The sequence below is a fragment of the Emydura macquarii genome, unplaced genomic scaffold (assembly GCF_026122565.2).
Source record: "Emydura macquarii macquarii isolate MOO-44397 ecotype Brisbane River unplaced genomic scaffold, CSIRO-AGI_Emac_v2 contig_2297, whole genome shotgun sequence".
NCBI lineage: Eukaryota > Metazoa > Chordata > Testudines > Chelidae > Emydura > Emydura macquarii.
In genome coordinates this window covers 1610357-1628643 of record NW_027132434.1, presented here as the reverse complement: position 1 = coordinate 1628643, position 18287 = coordinate 1610357, and positions in this window count along the sequence as shown.

The following is an 18287-nucleotide window of genomic DNA, read 5'->3' as shown; positions in this document are numbered from 1 at the left end:
AAAATAGATGAGAGTTGGAATGATAAACAATAAAGAATAACAAGAGTATAACTACTCTAAGATATCAGAAGGAAGGAAGACCATCTGCAGACTTAGATGCAAGTTGTCAGAGAACTACAGGGAAGGTCTTCCACAGCTGTTGGTAACTATATGCCTCTCTGTGTATGTGCTGTCTTTACCCACTGTTAAATCAGTAAATCCAATCAAAGCTGACTTTTCCAAGGTTTGCTATTATTAAACTAATCAGGACTTGAGAACCCCTCCCATTACACATATAATCACAGTTAAAATGTTATCAATTATTAGTTATCAATTAAATTGGTTATTGATTAGCAGCAAATGATTAATTATCAATTATTAATCATCAACTTCTCTGAACAGCAGGATACCACTTTCTGAAATCTCAGTACACCAATGGCAATTTGGATTGTAAATTCATACATTAAAAGACCATATTTACCACTTCAGTGAATAGGGTTAGGTTGATTTTTTTTTTTACAAATCCAGAATATCAGTGAAATAAAAGCAGTTAAAATATAAATAACTTAAGGTGAGTTACATTTGGAAAGCCCAGCGTTTGAAGTATTGCAACTTTGTGGTTGCTTTTAGAACGTCTCAAAATCCTGTGGGACATTTAGGGCGGGATACGCAAGAGAGACTTAGGTGCTTATGTACAACATTTAGGTACCACTGCCTTTCACAAAACCCCTGCTCAGCTGTCGCCTAACTCTGTAGGTGCCTAAAGTTTTAAGCACCTAAGTTTCCATTATTAAAGCCCCCAAGGTGTCTAAATTTCAGCAGCTGTTCATGTGCTCAGACACCTAAGTCCTGACACTGCTCAGAAACTTGGCACTTCATGCCTAAGCCCCAGTGGCATTCACAAACTACCTTGTCTTCAGGGTCTGATGTGATAAGTATGTTCAAGGCATGCTAAATGTGCACAAAAGATACCAGAGGAGGTGGTGCGGCCCCTTATAACCTTTAGCGCAATGTTAAAGCACTCACCCAGGATGTGGGACACAAGTTCAAATTCTTCCTCTGTCTGACTTGGAGTAGGGATTTGAACACAGGTCTCCCATCAATATGCTCTAACCATGGAGCTATGGGGTATTCTGGGACAGGACTCTCTCAATCTCTCCTGTTGAAGCTGTTCCACTGTGTACAACTACTTACACAATTCACTGAGCCAAGAACATTGTGAGAATGACTTTGTAACCATGATGGTTAACATGCTTGTGACACTGGCAGACCAGGTGCCAGCTCATACCAAGGTCATCATGTCTCAGCTGACCCCCTAACAAATACATAGCTGGAATCGGTTTGGCTCACCTTTGTGTTAGAATCATAGAATCATAGAATATTAGAGTTGGAAGGGACCTCAGAGGTCATCTAGTCCAACCCCCTGCTCAAAGCAGGACTAACCTCAGCTATATCATCCCAGCCAGGGCTTTGTCAAGCCACAGCTTAAAAACCTCTAAAGATGGAGATTCCACCACCTCCCTAGAGTAACCCATTCCAGTGCTTCACCACCCTCCTAGTGAAAAACTTTTCCTAATGTCCAACCTAGACCTCCCCAACTGCAACTTGAGACCGTTGCTCCTTGTTCTGTCATCTGCCACCACCAAGAACAGTCTAGCCCCATCCTCCTTGGAACCCCCTTTCAGGTAGTTAAAGGCTGCTATCAAATCCCCCCTCATTCTTCTCTTTTGCAGACTAAACAAGCCCAGTTTCCTTAGCCTCTCCTCATAAGTCCTGTGCTCCAGCCCCCTAATCATTTTTGTTGTGGAGGACTCTGCACTTTTCTTTGTTGAACCTCATTAGATTTCTTTTGGCCCAATCCTCCAGTTTGTTTAGGTCCTTCTATATCCTATCCTTACTTTCCAGGGTATCTACCACTCCCCCCAGCTTAGTGTCATCCGCAAACTTGCTGAGGTTGCAATCTACCCCATCTTCCAGATCATTAATGAAGATGTTGAACAAAACCGGCCCCAGGGCCGACCCCTGGGGCACTCCACTTGTGACCGGCTGCCAGCTAGACATGGAGCCATTGATCACTACTCATTGAGCCCTATGCTCTAGCCAGTTCTCTATCCATTTTATAGTCCATTCATCAAACCCATACTTCTTTAACTTGCTGATAAGAATACTGTGAGACCATATCAAAAGCTTTGCTAAAGTCAAGGTATATCACATCCACCGCCTTCCCTACATCCACAGAGCCAGTCACCTCATCATAGAAAGCAATCAGGTTGGTCAGGCATGACTTTCCCTTGGTAAATCCATGTTGACTGTTCCTGATCACCTTCCTCTCTTCCAAGTGCCTTAAAATGGATTCCTTAAGGACCTGCTCCATGATTTTTCCAGGAATTGAAGTGAGGCTGACTGGTCTGTAGTTCCCTGGATCCTCTTTCCTCCCTTTTTTGAAGATGGGCACTATTAGTTAGTATTGTTAAAGTAAGTATTAGAATTGTAAGAATGTGATTAGTGTTTAGACTTTACTGAATGCTTGTGAGTTGCTGCATGCATTAATTTGACTTATAACATCTGTATCACATATTGTAAGGTAATATTTGAGCAGTTGGATTGTGAACTTCTGTGACCAAGTAAATCACTAGACAGGAGAGAGACATTAATTAGTGTGATCTGCAACAGAAAGTGTTAGGTCCTGCCCAACGGGAAAAGTCCATCAACACTAGACAGACTATTGTGAGATGCTAAAGAGGACAAAAGACGTTCTGCTCCCACCCCCTCAGGAAGATGTCATGCAAGTGGATTCCTTCCATCAGCTGAGTTTGCAGCTCAGAATGCATGGCAGGAGGAGGATAAAAGACCTAAACAAAAGAAACAGATTATCTCTATGCAGCTTGGACTCTGGGGGGGCAAGGTTTCTAAGCATAAGCAAGAGATCCCCAACTATTTAGCCTGGGTTAGCCCTAAAGGACATATAGCACTTTTTTACTATAGAAGCTTCTATTACATTTTGAAATTTAAGATCTCATTTGTGTGTATATGTTTACCTGCTTTAACCTTGTTAATAAGTCTCAAATTTCCTTTTCTTGTTTAATAAATCTTTATATAGTTTATTATAGGATTGACTATAAGCATTGTCCTTAGTGTGAGATCCAAGGTGGAACTGACCTGGGTACGTGACTGGTCCTTTATGACTGAGAGTAACCTGAATATTGCTGAGAGTCTTGCTGTGACGGACAATCTATTTTATTCTATTACAAAGGTATGCTTGCCTGGGTGGCAAGATAGATCTGTGTACTCAAGGGGATTATCTGTGACTCCATGTTAAGGCTGTTATAGTGCCTGAGAAGTTTACACTTGATAATTGGTTGGTGAAATCTAAATATAGAACTCACAACCAATTTTGGGGGGTGTGCCTTGTTTCCTGACGTTCTGCTCTGATGTTGGTACTCACACCCTTGAATTACTGCAGGCAGCAGTACAATGCTCACCTATGAGGCAAGAGAACCAGGTTCCATTCCCCCTGTGCCAATGAGTGTTTCATTATCTACACCAGCAGAGGAGCCACCTGACAGAATCTCTCTCTTGACCTTAGAATGCAGGCATTGTGCAAATTTATTGAAAATTTCTGTAATCCTACCATCACTGGTTGAATACAAGTAAGCAGGGATGGAAATAAAATTTTTCTAGAGGACTCAAGGATGGATGTTTTGAACATAAAAAAATAGGTAGTTTTTTCTGATATTATGTCCTTCACTTTGAAAACCTCAGCTGAGGATAAAGCTAGTCTCCTTGACAACAAATACAGCCTTTTATACAATGGAATCGTGCTGTATTATTCATCATAAATTCCAACATGCTGTCTCTGGACAAAGGATATTTGGTAAGCAAGGACAAACTAGATATTATATTATTCATGGCAACAATTTCCTTTACCTCCTTCCATAGATATAGAATAGATATATAGGAACATTTTCCAGAAACTACTATACAGAATAAAGCACTGTTTTTCTTTATCTCAGGTCCTTCAGTTCTTGTGATCAAGCAAAACTTCATTTTTTATTTGTTCTATTTCGGACTAGGAGCGATATGTCATGTAGACACATCGGTAATGCTGTCTTTCATATTCATCTTATAGCAGCAATAAAGTCCATGACAAAGCATTTGTGAGATTTGGTGACTGGGTCTTGGCTGTTTCTCAGGCCATTAACTCCTTCCAATTGGTCCTTTATTTTAGCATGAGCTGGAGGAATGCGCATGAGGGTCAGGAGGCAAGAAATTCTGAATTTTAATCCCAGCCCTAATTTTCAGTTACTTCATTTCTCAGTTTCAGGTTCTCCATCTATAAAATGGTGATAATAATATTAACTCACAGAGTAATTGTGAGGATTACTTAATTAACATATTTAACAAATGGCTAGAACAAATGAAGCACTACATAAGTACAAAGTAATACTATAATCATTGAGCGATGGCCCTTTACCTAGATCATTTTACCGGCCAAGTGCAGTAACATGACAGAATATTTAGACTGATAGTTTTTTGGATATTCAACAATCTCAACAGTTTTTAGTTCTCTTTTGGAATGTCTTTTATCAGTATAAAACAGACAAGAGCACAAACCTGCACATTGTACTCAGGGTTGTGAGGGAGGGATTTTTTTTTCCAGATTAAATTTTGCCCCTTAATGCAGATTGCTCTGGGAAGAAACAAGTTTTATGACCCATAAGTAATTAGTGTTTATTTTTAACAACATTTTGAAAACACTAACTATCAGAATTTCTGTCTTATTCTGAAAAACTCACTCCTATTGTACAGAAATAAACACCCATGTATTATGGTGATGAGTTTAGTACATAGATCTAGGTAGACAGAACAGTTTCCCTGTATTTTCAAAGATATGGTGTGTTTTTATAGATTTATAGATTATAAAGCCAGAAGAAAACACTCTGATCATCTAGTCTAATCTACTGCATAACACAGGCCGTAGGACTCCCTTGAATTAATTCCTGTTTCAAGTCCAGTAACTCTGCTTTAACTAGAATATATATCTTTTAGAAAAACATCCAATCTTGATTTTAAAATTTCCAGTGATGGAGAATCCCCTACAGCCCTTTGGTAAATTGGTCCAATGGTTAATTACTCTCACTGTTAAAAATGTGCACCTTATTTCTAGTCTAACTTTGTCTAGCTTTAACGTCCAGCTATCAGATCTTGTTATACCTTTTATTTTCAGGACCGAAGAGCCAAATATTTGTTCTCCATGTAGGTATTTATAGACTGTGATGAACCTTCTCTTTGATAAACTAAACATAATGAGATCCTTGTGTTTATCACTAAAAGGCATATTTTCTAATTCTTTAATGATTCTCCTGGCTCTTTTCTGAAACTTCTCCAATTTATCAACATCCTTCTTGAATTGTGGGCACCAGACCTGGACACGGTATTCTAGCAGTGGTTGCACCAATGTCAAATACAGAGGTAAAATGTCATCTCTGCTCCTACGCAAGATTTCCCTGTTTATTCATCCAAGGATCACATTAGCCCTTTTGGGCATAGCTTTGCATTGGGAGTTGATCTTCAGTTGATTATCCACTGTATCTAAGAGATATACTTGACTTCTAACAGGAATTAATTCAGGGAAGTCTTATGGTTTGTGTAATACAGGAGGTCAGACTAGATGATCACAATGGCCCTTTCTAGTTTTATAATCCACACATCTATGAATAATGAGTCCCAAGTCCTTTCCATAGTTATTGCTTCCCAGAATAGAGTCCCCCATTGTGTAAGTATGGCCTACATTCTTTGTTCCTAGATGTATCACTTTAAATTTGGCAATATTAAAACACACTGTTTGCTTACATCCAGATTACCAAGAGATCCAGGTCACCCCATATCAGTGATTTGCCCTCCGCGTTATTAACCACTCACCCAATCTTTATGTAATCTGAAAACTTTATCAGTGGTGAGTTCCTCAGGGGTAGCCGTGTTAGTCTGTTTTTAGCAAAACAGCAAGAGTCCTGTGGCACCTTAAAGACTAACAAATTTATTTGGGCATACACTTTCATGGGCAGAAACCCCTGCCAAAGAAAGCATATGCCCAAATAAATTTGTTGGTCTTTAAGGTGCCACGGGACTCTTGCTGTTTTATCAGTGATGATTTTATATTTTGTTTTAGGTCCTTGATTAAAACGTTAAAAATCAGTCCTAAGAACTGATTTCTAAAGGACCCCCCCACTAGAAACACACTCACTATAATATGATTCCCCATTTACAATTACATTTTGAGACCTGCCAGCCAGTTTTTAATCAATTGAATGTGTGCTGGGCTAATTTTGAATTGTTCTTGTTTCTTAATCAAAATATTGGGTAGTTTACAAGTCCGGTTACATCACCACTATTATCTTTATCAACTAAACCTGTAATAATCTCAACAAAATAAGATAATCAAGTTAGTCTGATAGGTTTTATTGCCCTTAAACCCATGTTGATTTGCATTAATTATATTACCTGTCTTTATTTTTGTATTAATCAAGTCCTGTATCATCCATTCCATTATTTTGCCCAAGATCTATGTCAGGCTGACAGGCCTATAATTACCTGGGTCACCTTGTTTTCTCTTTTAAAATATTGGCACATTAACTTCCTTCCAGGCTTCAGAAAATTTCCCAATGTTCCAAGACACTGAAAAGCAACATTAACATTACAGAGGGTTCCTCAGCCAGTTCTTTTAAAACTGTTAGGTGCACATTATCCAGACCCACAGATTTACAAAATATCTAGCTTCTGTAGCTACTATTTAACATTCTCCCAGGATACTGTTGGAATGGAAAGTGTTTCTTCATCATCATATGATATGACTGCATCTGGCTTCTTCCCAAATACAGAACAGAAATGTTTATTGAACACTTCTCCAACTCCAGCTAAGTTCCAGCTAAGAACTATTGATTTAATTTTTTTCAACCTCATTATGTTATTAAAGAACTTGAATGACCCTTCGTCTTGCTGTCTCTTTGCCTACCAGGTTTCAGAGGATACAGTGAGAGGACAATTAAGATTCATTGCAGATAAATTATGTCAGATCAGCAAGATTATCACACTTCCATGTTACATTAGTGTAATCAGATTTCGACAAATGAATGCTACCTGCGCCCAGGATCAATACATCTGTTTATTCTTCATATTTAGCCACATTTGTTGCTAATCTTAAGATACAGTAATTAAATTCATTTTAATTGTCTATTACTAGACATGCGACAAAACTCAACACAGGATCTGAATCTCCTCTGCCCTGAGTTTTACTCTGTGCATAGATGTAGAAGCCCATGAGACCAAATGTGGAACCATCAGTATAGTTTTTACAAAATCCACTTTTAGAGTTGAACTGTACTGTACAGAACCATAGTTTGGATCCACCCCAAAATATGGAGATACCTGACACTGGGCAAGTAACATTTGGATAAATAAAAACAGCTAAAAAGGGGGAAATGGAAAAACCCTGACATTTTCACAATCTGTCACCCAAAAAAAGTTCACTCCACCCTCTTTGTTCACCTCTGCACATTATCCTTCCCATTCTTGTACCTGAAAGGAATTGATCATTTCTAAACATGCAGTGATGTGCAATGTCTCTTTCATGTTTAGTTGCCTAGAATTATATTTGGGTCTATCATAAAGCAGCATAGCCTAGCCAAATAGACAGCACAGATGCCAGAAGCTCTGTTAGACACAAGTTTGGCAGATCATTTATCTGCCTCTATTTTGGTCGCTTCTGCTTACCACCCCCATTCCATCTGAAGGCACTATTTGGCCAGCAGACATAGTTCAAAACTTTTTCCTGGTGAGGGTGTGTATGTCTGAAGTGTGGGGAGGGAAGTCTTAGTAATGTTGCTTTGAAGCTTTTTTTAAAGCTTAACCAGATAGTTATGAAGACATTCTTCAATCTGATTCAGACTTTACTGTAGGTAGGACTGAGATATGTAGCAGATTCACTGGATATGTGCCTTTCTTTTAGGTCTTAGTGTTCTGATGTCAGTGCAGCTGCACTTATGCTAACAATGATGGAATGGCTACTGTAGTCTAAGTGTGATGCTGGCTGGATTAGGGGGACCATTTATAATGTGATTTAATATCAATATTTCAAAATTACTATAATTCATATTAGATAGGCCATGTCAGGTACCATTAGAAAGGTCACAATTTGCTAAGTATGATGATATTGTTTATGTGTATGAGTCATACTTGTATTGGAAGTTATGGATATGTTTGATGTATCCATATTTCAATTTGTGATATGTTTCTGGGTGACACCCCCAGACAGGATGGTTGCAGCACTAGCTACTTGATGGCCCATTAAGGGAACTCAAAGGTACATTAAGCCCAAGGAAAGAACCCAGGGGCTACACCTCATGAGTCACCAGGACTTACTCATGTGACCCTGGACTCTATCTTATTTCTGTAAATTTCCACAAGCAACATGGCAAAGGTCAAAGGACATAAAAGGATGCTGCACCACATCCATTTAGTCTTCAGTCCTCAGTCTTCAGTCGGTCTTTAGTCTACAGCCTTCACCTTCCTCTGGATCAACTCATCTACAACTGAAGCTGTGAAACAAAGGACAGAGACCCATCCAGGTACTGGATGTATACCAGAGGGACTATACAAGCCTGCAAACTCCACAATTCTACTGGAAACCTGATATATATGGACTTTCAAATCATTTGTATGTATCTGATTGCTTTAACATTTAACATTTCTCTTATAGTTTGTTTCTTTCCTTTTATAATAAACCTTTAGTTTTAATTACTAGAGGATTGGCTGGCAGCATGGTATTTTGGGTAAGATCCAAACTTATATTGATCTGGTACTGTGACAGACCCTTTGGGGAGAGGAGAACCTTTTTGGTAAAGAGCATAGAGTTTTAAATAACTTATCTCTTTACTGGACCTACTGGCTGATTGGGAGTCAGAGACTGAAATGCAGTAAAGGGGGCTGTGTATATTTTGTTTTAGCTTCTTGATAACCAGTCTGGGAAATCAGAAGCATAGCTTGTGGCTGGTTGGGAAGTCTGACTTCAGACACCAGTGCTGGGAGAATCTGCTCTCCTTTTGCAGCCTGCCCTGACCTTGGCATTTTCAGGTGGTCTACTCTAGGCACAGACGGGTCACAATGGGCATGGAAGTTTTTTTTATCACTGTGTCATCTAGTCATGAGCAATGTCAGATTACGGGGCAGTAAATGTGTCTATGCCTCATCTACTTGCATAAGTGGAGCAGTACTGGCATTAAACCAGCAATCAGAGAATTGCTAAAAATTCTCATTATAGATGAAGCCTCTCTGAATAAACAGGCAGGATAGTCTAATGGATAAAGCAAAATACCAGGCAGACTGGAGACCACTATTTAACCCAGCTCTCTCAGTGATTTGCTATGTGACTTTCAGCAAGAAATTTGATCTGCTTTCATTTCCCCAGCTGTAAAATGGGGAATGAATGCTTACATGACAGGGATGTTGTGAAGATTAATTAGCTGCTTTGTAAAGTGCTTAGACTATGAAAAGTGTTAGATTGACTATGACATGGAGCTTGAACAGCTAGTTGGAATTCCAACAAGCATTCCCATCTGCTGATTCCATTGACTCTAATCCAGTTTCAGGAGGAGAAGAGGAGAGTGTTCATGATAAGGTAGAAAATATAATGCACCTAGGATAGAAGTATTATGTACTAATAACTCTGTTTATGCTTTGCCTCTCAAAGCTGAAAAGAGTGTGTCCAAATTGCTCCCGTATGGGGACCTAGGACTGTGTGTTGTGCATGCACTTTGTTCAGTCTATATTTTCCCTACTGCATTATTTTTTCTCTAGTTTGAATGGTAGGTTTCTGTTCAATGTCATTTTTCTCATCTGCCATTTTCTCTGTTCTACCTCCCCTTCCTTTGCTCCTCTAGCTCCTCTCATTTTCCTTCCAACTTTGTTCTCTTCACTCCCTGCCTGTTCCCTCATTAATTTATCCCATTGGTTGGCCAGCATGTAAAATACTGTGGGAACAAGATGTTTCCTTAATATATAATTGACAGTAGAGTGTGAACAGCTGATCTTCTGGCATTTTTACCATAAAAACTCTTCCTTTGCTTGTGTATTTCAGAAGAAAATTGTACTGGATAGAGGCCAAGTGGTGCAATGAAGGGGAGGTGAGCAGCATCAAGATCTTCACTCCTTCCTAGGCTTAGATAGAGGGCATCACCATGATTTTTATCCTCACCAGTCACAAGTACTGGGACTCCATTCAGGCCTAGAAGGTGTCCAAATTTTCCCCTGTATAGGAGGAGCAAGTGTGGAGAAGGAGGTGAGCATGTGCATTGGGGGTGTTAAAGAGGCAGTTTTTACCACAGATGATGGCTTTTCCCTGTAGATTCATTAGAGGGGCCTGAGTTTCTGCATGGTTTCATTTTCAAAGGTGCTGAGCATCTACATCTCCAATCAGGCCAACAGTCTATAGGGGAAATCCATAGCTGGTTGTCCAAGTATGCATATAGTGGGGGAGTAAGGGAGTACAAGGAGAACTTATTATGAATATAGTTCTGAAAAAGATTTGGAGGTCAGGGGGATAGCCAGTTGGAACATGAGCTCGCAGTGTGGTACTTTGGCCACAAGGACTAATGCAATCCTGGGATTTATAAGAAGGGGAATTTTGAGTAGGAGTAGAGAGGTTATTTTACCTCTGTATTTGACACTGGTGCAACCACTATGGGAATACTGTATCGTGGTCTGGTGTCCACAGTTCAAGAAGGATGGTGATAAATTGGAGAAGGTTCAGAGAAGAGCCAGGAGAATGATAAAAGAATTAGAAAACATGCCTTACAGTGATGGACTCAAGGAACTCAATCAGTTTAGTTTGCCAAAGAGAAGGTTAAAAGGTGACTTGATCACCGTCTATAAGTACCGATGTGGGGAACAAAAATTTGATAATAGAGGGCACTTCAATCGAGCTGACAAAGATATAACAAGCTCCAACGGCTGAATGTCAAAGGTAGACAAATTTAGACTAAAAACAAGGTGCAAATTTTTAAACAATGAGAGTAATTAACCACTGCAACAATTTACCAAAGGTTGTGGTGGATTAATTAATTCAATTAAATATTAATTAAAAGAGGCCTGTGTTATGCAAGAGGTCACAGTACATAATTACAATGGTCCTTTCTGGTATTATAATCTATGAATGCATATATGGTGCATATGTAATGACTGTTGTATATGACACACGAGTCTGTATGTTAAGGGCGTATCTATGATGCATGCATTGATTGTGCATGCTTGTTTAATGAATGTGATTTGAATTAGTGGCCACACAATTGAATTTTATAGCAGGGAGGGGCTGTATGGGAAGTGTGTATGTAGGGAGCAAGTATGGAAAAAAGAGAAAGTGTGAGACAGTTGTATATATATATATATACGCAAATGGACACACATTGAAACACTCAGCCTTTCAGTCATTTATTCAGGTGGAATGCTGATGAATGCTCATAATGTTGTGTCCGATCATCTGATCTTGTCAATCCAGCCTTGACTCTCATAAATATAATCCATGCTAGAATTTCTGTTGTTTGCTTTCCACAAACACCTTGCTCGCCTGAATGTATGCCAGTAAGCAATTAGAAAGGATTGTGAATACCAGTAAAGCAAATCAGTGGATATTCTTTCTAAGAACATTTACATACTTTGTTGTATTCCATGTGCTCTATTACAGACTTTGTAAGTAATAAATAGATGAATTTTTGGAACTGAGAATATTGACTATCATCTTGCTATGCAAGCATCATATTATATGACCGTGTTGACAAGGGTGCATGATATCATCTTCAACACTTCCCCTGGAAGTTTACCAGATGTTAAAATGTGACAGACTAAAGAGAGCAATCATATTTCATGCACTGTGTTAAATTTCATCTATCAAATTTCACTCAGATACATTTGAAATTCTTGTGTATCAAACTGGGTAAATCTTGTAAGCAATAAATGTCCGCTGTTAAGATCTATTTAGATTTTCATTGTCATAAAACAATTATATCCTTGATAGATCAACCAGAAGGTAAAGTACTTCATCCTCTAAACCAATAAAATGTCCCAATGAGCAAATCTGCCACTGAAAAGAATGAAAGATGTGTCTTGTAAATTCCGAGGCAGTTAATAACATACTTATGATACATTAACTTGGATTTCAATCATGCCATTTGACTAATTCTGTATTTCTCAAGGAGACAAATGACCTTCATGTGTAACAGAAAACAAGATATGCAAATGGATGACTTCACATCGCTTAGCAAAAGCATTTGATTTAGTAAACCATGGTTTCCTTTGGCAAATATGTTCATTTTCATATACAATGAAACTTGCACAACAGGACATATATTAGGAAATCTCCTCTTTTGAGAAACTGACACAAAACATCCCTGTATACAGTACCATTTGTGTGACAGACTAGTCCAAGTGGGGTAGATCAAAGAAGGTTTTCATGACTGGATAGAGTTCAAACATTTGGGTGGTGGGTTTTTTAGTTGTACAGAAAAGAAAATAAGATTCTGGCAAGCAAAAGTGTTAGACTGGACTTCCTTCAACCCAAGTCTCAAACAAATATAACATAAGGCTTACTTCAGGCAGATCAAAGAAATGTACAGCATTCAGATCTCACTAAAAATTCACTACTATAATTAGAGAGACAAGAAAGATGAGGTCTCATAAACGATATTACTTCACCACCTTGTCTCTCTAGTATCTTTGGACTAACATGGCTACAACAACACTGAACACTGCTGTAATGTCACCTATGAGGAACTGGATGCTTAGGCTATGGCTACACTGATGGCAGCAATGTCGCCGCCGTCAGATCGATTTCTCTGGATCGACTGAGCGGTCAGTGAAGACCCGCTCAGTTGATCCAGAAATTGATGTACTAAGACCAGCTTCACAAGTGACGTAGCGCTGCGTCGATGGGAATGTGGTTCCCGTCGGCGCAGTGCAGTGAAGACGCCGTGCAGAGGGGAAGTACAGCAGTCAACGGGAGTCATGCGAGTTTTTTGCTTAGCTTGCGTAACTCCCATCAACTGCCGCTGAATCTCGGAGGTAAGTGCAGACAGGGTCTTAGTAATTCATTAAAGTAATGAAACATTCAATATGTATACATGCCTTACTGAGTAGCTATGTCATCTTAGTACTGTAACCCTTGTCCTTCCATTTCTGATAGCCCAATTTTTGTCTGTCTGTGATCCTGGCTTGCTGTGCCATGTCTGAACTGTAGATATGCATATGCTTAACTTTCCACAGGATAAGGTTCCAGTGTCAGACAGCTGAGGGAAAGTCATTGGGACTACTCATATAAGCTAATGTTATGCGCAGGACTTAGGCTTCGTAGAATTAGGGCTTTAGACTCATTATAAACTCGTCACCACAGGGCTTATGATTTTAGTGTCTGGCTTACTTACATGAGAGCATAAAGAATGGACATACTGAATGAGCCCAATGGTTCATCTAGCCCAGTATCCTGGCTTCCAACAGTGGCCAGTGTCAGATGCTACAGAGGGAGCAAACAGAACTGGGCAATCCCCTGTCATCCAGTCCCAGCTTCTAGCAGTCACGGGTTTAGGGACACCCAGAGCATGGGGTTGTATCCCTGACCATCTTGGCTAATTGCCATTGATGGACCTATCCTCCATGAACTTACCTAATTCTTTTTTGAACCCAGCTATACTTTTGGCCTTCACAACATTCCTTGGCAATAAGTTCCACAGGTTGTCTGTGCTCTGTGTGAAGAGTACTTCCTTTTTACTCAGGCTTCTTCAGGAAAAGATTTAGGAACTGAATACTGTTGGAAGCAAGTGAAGGGATGCAGATGATTGTTTTGGCAGGCTAGGCGGTCACTTTGACGGCTGACTTTTTGAATGTGTTTGTAATTATTTTGCACCTAAAGTCTTGGATAGGCACTTTTATATGGCCTTGTCTAACCCATTTCAACCGTGTTCAGGAGGGAGAGTTGAAGACCACACAGACTCATAATATTTCAGTATGCTGGAGGATTTACTGGCTTCCCACAGCTAGGCCAACCCTGCTACCCAGCGCATCCCTGGTGTGATAAAGAACTTTGTAATCAAGCAGATGTAGCCTTTTCTGTCAGAAAAAAAAACCCTTGCCCAGCTTCAGACTTAAGAGGAGACTGTCTCTGTTGAGCAGTTGATTTTTGCCCATCCCTTTATGTGCATAAGACAATCTTCACTGTACTGGTCTCTGAATCAACAGGTTAATTGCACAGTCATTGATCTTTCAGGAGAGTCTAAAACAGAGTATTTGTCTTTAAGGCTTCATGGTTCAGCATCTGACTAGTTTGTTGGTCAATGTACATTGTATTATCATCTTAGCTACATAGCACAGCTGAATGTCCATTTTCTCCTAATTTCATCCCTCTGCATCCCTCCTCCTATCTCCATGGACAACTCTATGATCCTTCTGGTCTCTCAGCATAATCTTTAATTCTTCTCCCATCAACCTATTCAGCCACGCATGAAATTCTGTTGCTCCTTGATGTCTGGTATCATCAAAATTTTGCTCTCTTCTCACTGTCTCTTAAGGACACAATGTGATGCTCAAGTTTTTTTCTCAGGACTTTTCAGGAAAGGAGTTAGAACTGGGTAGAAGAGGGAAGTGAAGGGATGGGGATGTTTGTTTCAGCAGACTGGGAGGTCACGTTGACAGTCTGAGTTTTTGAATGTGTTCATAATTGTTTTGCACCTAGAATCTTGCGCAGGCACTTTTATAAGTCCTGGTCTTCTATGAAGTTAGGTTGATGTAAGTTGCCTCCCACTGACCTATTTGTGCCTTGTCTATGCTCAAATTTGTCTCTGGCCAATGTAAGCACCTCATTATGGTGACATAGTAAAATCACCTCCCCAAAGAGCATTGCGCCAGGGTCAACCTACTCAGGCTCATGCAGTGCAAGTGTAGACACTCACTGCATGATCTGTGTCGACCCTAACAGTCTTCCAGCAGCTGTCCTACAATGCCCCATTCCCTTCGACAGTCACCACTCATTGTGAATGCCGTTGCCTAGGGGTCAGAGAGACCAGAAGCCACCATCCCCTTAAAAACACTGCATATTTCCTGATTGCCCAGGTTAGTGAGCACACCTAGCAGCCCTCCTGTTTGTGCAGCTGCCCATCTGACCATGCCAGTTCCCGGCACTAGACATGCTCCTGTCTGGAGTAGACAGGAGATAGTAGATCTCCTGGGCTTGTGGGGAGAAGATGCTGTGCAGGCACAGCTAAGGACCAGCCATAAAAACGTGGACATCTACAAAAAGACTATACAAGGGATGCAGGCAAAGGGAGATATGACAGAGATCAGCATCAGTGCTGTGTGAAAACGAAAGAACTGAGCCAGGCATACCAGAAGACAGGCACCGCAACAATCAATCTAGTGCTCGAGCACAGACCTGCCGTTTTTGCAATGAGCTGTGTGCCATACTTGGCAGATACTTCACTAGCACCCCACAAACCACCATGGATACCTCGAAGGAGCCCAAGACAGAGACACCTGCCATGAACAGTGGGGAAGGGGGAGACGTGGTAGCGGGGCTTCAGCCATGCCAGGAGCCACAACCTGTTCAAGATTCCACCACTGCTTAGCCAGTCCCACCAGCTGAGCATGGACAATCCCCATGAAGGGGAAGGGAGCTCAGATATGCGTGTGCATGCTTTTTCCCTTGCAATGTTTAAAGATGGCACCCAGCCCAGCCCCCAGTTAACAAGACACACCGATAGTCATCATTGTTTTACAAGAAAAGATAGTGGTACAACAAACAGAAGTAGCATTAGTATCTGCTTGGCATTCCCTTGTAGGGTTAGGTGTGGAGCAGTCCCTGGTGTCTTCCTGAGAGATCCTGATGAAACATTTATAGAGAAACTCTGCAATTGTCTCCCAAAGGTTTCTAGGGATGGCAGCCTTATTTCTTCTTCAGCAGTAGGACATATTCCCATGCCACTCTGCAAGGAGTTCAGCTCTGCAAGGAGTATCACAGTAAACAGGCTAGCAGCACACAGGCCCAGGCAGCTTTGGATGTCAGTAGCAGCTGAGCTCTCTGTGTCTTTGTTATCCTCACAGAGTGAAATATCAGCTACAATCACCTCCACCTATAGAAAACGGTGCCAACATTCAGTGTCATTGCCCTAGACTCATATTGATAGAATAGGAACCAAAATGTTATTGTTTCAGAAAACCAAAATTCCTTCCCCCCTTTGACCCTGGAGGGACATACTCACCAGAGTGGGGCTGAGGTATGGTGCGGCACAGACAGGCTTCAAAGATGAAGTGTCAATAAGCATATTTTATTAAAAGTTTTTATGGGAGTAACTGAAGAGAGTTTTGAAACTTAACTGTCCCTTTTCATTGTGACTGTAGCATCGTAACCCCCGGCACTGGCAACTACTGCAGTGTCAACCAAGAGGGGTAATGTTAGGGCCCACAGCTGTGAAGCAGCAGCACCGGATGTTGTGCTGGGGAGAGAGACAGCCGATGGGAGGACAGCTCAACCAGGGGAGGGGACTCAGAGTTCTCCCAAAGGGGCAGTTGAAAGGCAGTTAGAAAAGAAGGAGGTGAGAAGAGAACAAGCTGGGGTAAAAAGGGGATTTGCTGAGGAAGTTGGCCCTTGACAAGCCATGTGCAAGGAGCCCGGCCGCGAGGGGCGTAGTGTGTATGACCGGGGAGGTTGACCCTTGGAACGCTGGCAGAGGGGACACAGTTTGGGCACCTGGAGAATGGCTGTAGGTCTTCGGGTGAGCAGCCGTCATTTGTGGGCAGAACTGTTACAAAAAGGGGTGGTCATCACAGCGTCAAACTGAAAGAGCCTGGGAAGCCAGCAAAGGCACGACAACTGGGGTGAAACTGGACCTTGCAGTCATGGAGAGGAAGAATTGACTCCCTCTCGGGCTGACAGAGTGTATTTTTGAAAAACTTCTCTCATTGTGACCGCAATTTACAGTTTATTATTTTCCTAAGTATTTAATGATACTTTATATTTTAGTCAACTATATATATTATTGTTCCTGACAAATTTCTAGGATTTTCCTTTATAAAGTTTAAAATTTAAGGTTATGTCCATTGTGTTGGTTTGCCTCTGTCTCTCCCCACAGTAGGCACAGCCTGTCCGAGACGTGAGTCACTGCAGTAAATTCAGTGATCTTCTGTTTGATTTTATCAGTAGCTGCTGCTGTTGTAGCCTGGAGGGGAGCCCCTTCCTCAGAATGCCTGAAGAGGACTAAGGAAGATATGATGAGCAGGATCCAACAAGCCAGTGTGACATCAGACCATCAACAAAGGGACTGGAAGGCCAATGGGCAGATGGCCTGGAGAAGGAAAGAGTAGACAGGAGAAAGGCTCAGAAAAAGGAGGGGGAGATGCACCAGAACATAATGGGGCTTGTCAGGCAGCAAACACAAATGCGGCAGCCCCTGGTTGACCTACAGGTCCCACAATCATGGATCCCCACACCTCTTGCAGTCCTTAGACAACTCCATATTAGCAGTTCCCTCCACCCCCAAACATTCCACATGGCATCATGGGCTCGATCCCTACCCTCCCACTCCACACTGAGGAGAGCCAAGAAGAGAGCTTCATAGACACAGACCTGTGAGAACCGTAGTTGGTGTATGTGTAGTCAACACAGACAACATTTGTGAACAGAAATGGACAGAATTGTTTCCTGCCTTTCCAATTTTAAAGTCCCACTCTGTTAATTTATGTTAAAGGTTTGTATTGCATTGCCTCTAAAAAAATTTTTGCAGTGTTTTTCTACAGTTTTTGCCACTCACTCAATTTCTATTTTTTTTAAATAAAATCTTTATGGGTTCACAACTCATATTACAGAATGCATATAGGTCTCCAAAGCACCCGGTATTTGTAAGTGGAAAGCACCACAGAACACATAGGTTCACAAAAACACCCAATCATACATATAAATGTAATGCAAACACTGCATAACTGATACCTTCAGCACAATCATAGTTATTTGTACAGCAAGCACTACACAATTGCTAATGACACCCAAAGCATCAGAGACAGAGAACAGCCCAGCACAGAATATTGATGTGGCTGACTATTAAAGTGCTCGTTCAAAGCCTCCCTCAGTTGCATAGCTCCACGTTGAGCTCTTGTAATGGCCTTTATGGCTGACTATCCAAAGTCGGCAGACAGCTGCTCCGCCTGCCCTCCAACCTGGCTGCAGCTTTTCCCCCTTTGTCTCACAGATGTTATGCAGGACACAACAGAGAGTTTAACCA